The sequence below is a fragment of the Pygoscelis adeliae genome, unplaced genomic scaffold (genome assembly GCF_000699105.1).
Source record: "Pygoscelis adeliae isolate BGI_AS28 unplaced genomic scaffold, ASM69910v1 Scaffold124, whole genome shotgun sequence".
NCBI lineage: Eukaryota > Metazoa > Chordata > Aves > Sphenisciformes > Spheniscidae > Pygoscelis > Pygoscelis adeliae.
The window spans coordinates 1,068,351-1,074,527 of record NW_008824791.1 but is presented as its reverse complement, the minus strand read 5'-3'; the positions used below and the strand labels follow the sequence as shown (position 1 = coordinate 1,074,527).

Here is a 6,177-nt window from a genome sequence, read left to right as displayed (position 1 = left end):
AGCCTTCTCAGTCGGTAGAGCATGGGAAACTAGAAAGTCCTTGGCCAGTGTAAGCATTACCTAGCAACAATTAAAACATGGGTGCCTTATCAATTTTGTTCCCATCCTAAATCTAAAACACAGCACTGTACCAGCTACTAGGAAGGAAATTAACTCTATCCCTGCTGAAACCAGGACACTATGGTTAATCAGCTGTGGCAAGCAGGAAGCTTTTTAGATAAGTGCCATTAGCAACTGGATAACCCCACATTTCATTAAAAATACATGTGCAGTCTATCCTTTGTGACTAACGCTAATGAGAATTATGGCTAGTTCGTGCAGCCAGGACTCCCTTTGTCTGAAGAAGAGGTTGTTGCTCTTTTCAGCTACCAAAGAACAGCACTTTTCCACTGTTGCTCTTTAAAAACCTCACGGGCAGGCAAACAACCAGCTTCACATCAAGAGCCTGGAGCAGCAGCTAGTCAAAAAGGATGAGGGGGAAAGAGGCAGAGAGACTGGGGAAGAGAGCAGCAGAAACTCCCCAAACTTTCTTTCCTACAAGTACATTCAGCACCCCACCGACAAGAGGCAGGAGAATGGTTTCTCTTTCCTTCCTGCATTTCTAAGGAGCTGGTGATTTCACACCTGTCAGATACCGAGAAGCTTATTTCAGAGCTAGACTTTAACTGTGTCTGAGAACAGCTCGCCAGCTGTTCTTCTCCTTCCCTCCAGTTCGCACCAGTTTCTCACTCCAGCGTCATTTATTTTCTCATTTTCAGTCCTTGTTTTGCTATAGTCAGTCTTTGGCTCACTAGCAGCACAGAATTCAGAAAAAGCGCCCGTATTTCATGTCCGTCTCTCGCAGGCGATGCGCAGGCAGCCTTTCACAGCAGAGGCACCTGCACGGAGAAGCGCTGCAGAGAGACCACCTCAGCTCAGAGCAGAGGACGGGGTGCAGGGACCAGGCTGGCACGCCTCGTCCTTACCTTCCCAGTATAGGCACAGAAGAAACGGACTGGTAAAAGCAGGAGAGGTCAGTGGCAGGGAGTAGAGCCAGCCTCCAGGGAGGAACTGAGCAGAGGACTTTCTGCAGAATTAGCTCCTGCATCTGCAGGCACATACTTGGCTCCTGAGGAAATGCCGTCGGCTTCCAAAAATAACAGCGTTGTTCAGACCAGTGCCCTTTTGCCCCTACAGTACCTATGCAGATGCTCCTTTTCAAATTACACTGTGGGCAGGAGCCTGAAGGAGCTCCAGTGTAGTACTTTTAAGTTCTGTAAATGAAAATAGGTCTCCTGAAATTGATTTCTTCCTGGCCCATATTGTTCATTTGCATAAGACATATAGCTGCAAAAATTAAGTATATGTAATCCACACTTTGGATTATTAAAAATACCACAGAAATGTTTTGGAACACAATTAAAACTGAATGTTACTGAAAATGTACTGAGTTGTCAGTATTAATTATATGCTGCAGGGTTTAGGGTTCTTTTTATCCTATTATATGGCACTTGTTCATTTAGTAAACTAAATTGATGTTAAGTAGCTATTCTGTAACACTATAGAGATTGTCAAATACTAGCGGTGGGAAAAATTACCTTTATCTAGCTTTCATCTACTTGGCTGAGGTTCCTGTAAGAGGTAAGTCACACTTTTATGTACAGCTTGGGTACTTTATGTTTAAAGGATCTATAAAAAGACACAGTGCAAAAATAAATTTATAAAACATGTATATGAGATTTTTTTCCAAGCTGTATGGGAGGTTTAAATAAGCTCTACTAGCCATAATTTTAAAGCAGTACCACCTTGAAAATTCCAAAATAATACATCAATGCAAACCAGGCACAGGGGTATTCTGTATTATTTCCTACTTGCTGAATAAACTTAATGAAATTCAATGCTCTTCTGACTGTGAAAAAGTGGACTAGGGAATAAGCTCCTTGAATTTTATTATCACTTGTTCGGGCATCAGTCATACAAGCTGAAATCCTTCCCAGCACAATTCCTGCACCTAGTAAAACTTCATTAACAAGCGTATGTTTACAGAGCCATACAGACAGCTGGACTATGGATGGTATCACGCAGATACAGCACATGTAATTTTTAAGTACCTACCACCATCTAGAGGAAATACATCGTACTGCCTAAAAACCAGCATTAGAAAATCAAGTTCAGTGTTATTCAAATAAGCGGGTGTCAAACAAGACAGATGGCCTTAATATATGTCTATGTTGCCCATCCTGTTCCACTCCTGACCTCCCCACAGGCTGAAGAGAAAGACTGCCTTTCAGTTCCAGCAGCTACCACAGTTGGGCTTTTACCTCAGATAGGAGAAAAGAGTGATATTTCCTCTTCTAAAAAAAAATATTAAAAATTCAATAGCTAACTGAATCTCATTGAATATTCTTAGATCACAGCGATAAATTTTGTTATTGTTTATAAGGCTCCTGGGCTAGCTTCAGCAACAGCTAACTCTGACTTCTACTCGCGTAAAACTTGTATAAACATCCCTACGCCAAGATGCGATGTCCGGTCAGCTGGGCTGGAGAGGAAGCAGAAAGCAGATTGTGACCCACCAGCCTGCCGCCTGTGCAAGCTCCAGGAGCAACCTTGCGCCGGCCCACCCGCTCCCACAGCCCACCGGTCCCCAGCGCCCAGGAGCAACGCCGGAGGGATGGCAGCAACGGGAACTGCTGTTCCTCCCGCTCCTCAAGTCACAGAGGAACCGGCTGGCAAAACAGAAGTGGCACCAGTCTTCAGCTAGTTTGGGTGAACCCAGCCATAAAAGGCAAATCAAAAGAAAGAGAGAGGGAGAAACACCAAATCCTACACAAGTACATACATGTCTTTTCTGTTTGGTGCACAGGAACACATTAAAACTCAGACATTTAAATCATTAAAAAAAAACAAAACCAAACCTGAAATGCTTATTTTTACTGTTTGCACCATTTTTTAATTTCTTCGTTTATTTGTTTGGGCAATGACAGCAGATCATTTGGTTTCATACGCAGGTCGTAGCAGGAGCTCAAAATGCAAACTTCCAGAGGAGCCTCTGTCACTTAAAAACTGAACTAAGCACAAGTAAAACTCATAGAATAATTTATATGGAAAAGAAAAAGAATAAAAAGTGAAAGTAAATAGAAGAGACCAAGGGCAGATACTAGGACAGACTACAACATGTACATGGGTTTTACTAAAAAAACCCAAAACAAACCACCACCAAAAAACAAACAGAGGTGAATAGCAGCTATCAAACGCAACACCCCAAAACCACTCTGTGCCAGCAGGATAGCTACAGGGGCAGTGCGGGTGCAAATGAAGATGCTCTTCATTTCATTATCTGGGCTGTAGAGCAGTCTAATGCTCTAAAAAGGAGGCTCACGTTTGTGATGAAGTTCTCTGAGCAGTCCTGCGTTTCTCTTCTCTCTACCTTGGTTCAAAAACCACAGTATGTAATAGTCTAATACTTGCGTAAAGAGGAACTACATTTCCCCTGCCATTTACGTACCAGCCACTCAATCTGGACTTTTACTCAGTGCTGAGAACCCAGAGCACACAGTTTTGCTATCCACGGGTGCTTGTTTGGTTGGGGTTTTTTATTCACACCTTCCCCCTCCCCCCAAAAAAAAGAGACCTGAGCAGACCTGGTCTCTAACCTTTGTCCATCTCACATTTCACAAAGGTCAGACAAAGCTGCTCTTTGGAAACTCAGGGTGGATATTATAGAGACCCTGTTTGGGTAGACCCATCCACTCAGAAGGACAAAAATGAAACAAACGGGACAGGCCCTAATGTACAAAAAGCTGATGACGGGGATTTATTTATTTTTTTTTAAAAACACAAATATATTCCTTCCTCTCAGAGATCTTAAAAGCCTATTTATGGCATTTTTCAGACCCTCAAACCATTGGAAGGAGGCACTCTCCTGATATTCAACTCTTCCACCAGATAGCTCAAAACAAGGGGGAAAAAAAAATATTGAGCAGGATCCTGAACAGGAGATGAACTCAAGCAGGAAGAAGTTCCTTCGTGTTCAAATTATATGCAACACACAAAACATTGTCTTTTTTCAAAAGCTTTAACATGCTTGGAAAAACAGTTTGCAAGTTCTCTTTTTAAAGAATCAGGACTTACAGAGGTATGGTCCATTGAGAAAAGAAATAGTGAAAAAAAAAAGTAGTCTTTACATCCAAATATAAAACCAGAACAACTTTTAGCATTACCGAGCACTGCAACAACCCCATATCTTCCATCCCTCACCACAAACAAACAAAAAAAAAAAGAAAGAAAAAGCACTGTTCTCTTTGAAATACAAATACGCTCTACTACGTTGTCTTTTATGACCGATCATCTGAGGTTTTACAGCGTGACTGTCTGGAAAACCCTCTGATAAGAAGCAAACACCACTTTGCACCCACAAAACACCAGGACTAAGGAGAAGAGAGGAGATTTCCAAAGGGAGTGGAGGAACGGCAGGGAGAAGGCAGCAGGAAGAAACAACCCGCCAGCATTTCTGCTGATGCTTCCACTTCTGCGTGCACAAGCGCAACAACCTTTCCTAAGCCGCTCAGTCATTTCCACTCGCAGCTGGCCCTCCTCGCCCCAGGGAGCCCGGCCCCTGCTCCAGAGAAGCCGCAGCTTCAAGGGGAGCCGGCGGAGGTTTCCGGGGGCAGAGGGGACAAGGCAGGGTGGGGGTGCGCACACCCTGCCACTCACCGAGGGGGGGAGAGGGGCACTGCCCGCCACCCCCTCACACCTGCGCCTCGACTCTATGACTCCGGCTCTACGCAGGCAAAGATGAACATGTTCACATTTTGCAAACCAACAGCGTGTGTCTTACAGACTACAGTGCTGAGCGGGCTGGGGATGGAAAGGCGGGCTCCTGCCCGCCTAACAGGTTCCTCTCCAACTTGCATCAAGGACGTAGGCGAGATGCGAGGGAGAGACCTGAACAGGTCGCAATCCTTCAGCTGAAGGTGCAGCTCGAAATGGGAGCGGTGGCCCTGCACAGGCACCGGACCGTTGCTAGTGGTCCCTGACCGGCAGCCCCTGCTCCTGCATCCCCCCACTGCTCCCGCATCCCGCCTCCCCATGGTTTTTCACCCCGGCCTGCCCGGGAAGTGAACTCCCCTGCAGGCTCGCTGTCTGTATGCAAACCAGGCAGGTTTAAGAGTATCCTATCCCCATTTTGTTCAAATGCATGAAGATTTGAATTAAAGCACACAAATGCAAAGTTAATGTCTCAAATCTAAGACTCAGTAATACAAATTGGCCCATCTAACGACCTTGGTTTCTTGTGTGGGCGATAAAATCAGTACAATATGAATGCATGTTAATAGCGTCGGAGACTCTTGTAGCCACTGGGAAAACTTTTTTCAGAGAAATACTAAGTATCTTTTCAGAGACAGTTCCAACAAGAAACTGTTTCAACTGTCTTTGTGTGTTCTGAAGACCTTTTTTTTTTCCTACCCAAAAATTGTTACAATAATACAGAAATTACATTTTACTAGCAAATTTAATCCCGAGCTGAAGCAGTATGCACTGCTTTACATTGACTAGAGACAAAGAGAGAAACTCTGTCCCCCTCTGCTACTCTCCATTTTGGGAGGGGGAGAAGCAAGGAGGCCTATATTTTAATGAAAATACTCAGAAGGAAAAGCCACAACCAAGCAGAGAAAGCTCTGATGACAGATGTTGAACCCACACCGGTGTATACCTGACTCCGCAGCACACACAGCTGAGCAGCTTATAGCAGGGTCTCTTTTTTTTTTAGCCACTTACCACAAAACAGCGCCATCATCTAAAACAAAAAGTGCTGGGTGCAATTTGTGGGTTTTGTGTACGTAGACATGTTAACAGGTCCCGCAGGATGACTGAACACAATTTACATGGTTCCAACATTATTTTTTTTTTTTTTAAAGATGGCTGAATGGTACTGTCTATCCGAGCTGTTACAGCAGCATGCTATTTAAGCATTAGCTTCATGGACTGTGGTAATAAACAAGGCACCTGAAGCAGGCAACATTTGAATTTCAAAACACGGCAGCTTATGCTTTGCTGTACCCTCCTGATGGCTAGGTCTGGGATGGACGTTTTGCAAATACTAACTGCCACGAAAAACTAAGAGGAAGAGAAAAAATTACCAGCCGTTCCATCTCCTGCTCCCGAAGCCGCTATTCCCTCTGCCTCCTGTGATAG

The 6,177-nt window shown here is 44.3% G+C and overlaps 1 protein-coding gene across 1 annotated transcript in view; it reads right to left on the bottom strand.

The window, feature by feature from the left end:
• PHLDB2 (pleckstrin homology-like domain, family B, member 2) overlaps positions 1-6,177 on the bottom strand; it is a 63,061-nt gene that overhangs the window by 52,085 nt on the left and 4,799 nt on the right. The gene's annotated exons all lie outside the window — the stretch shown is intronic.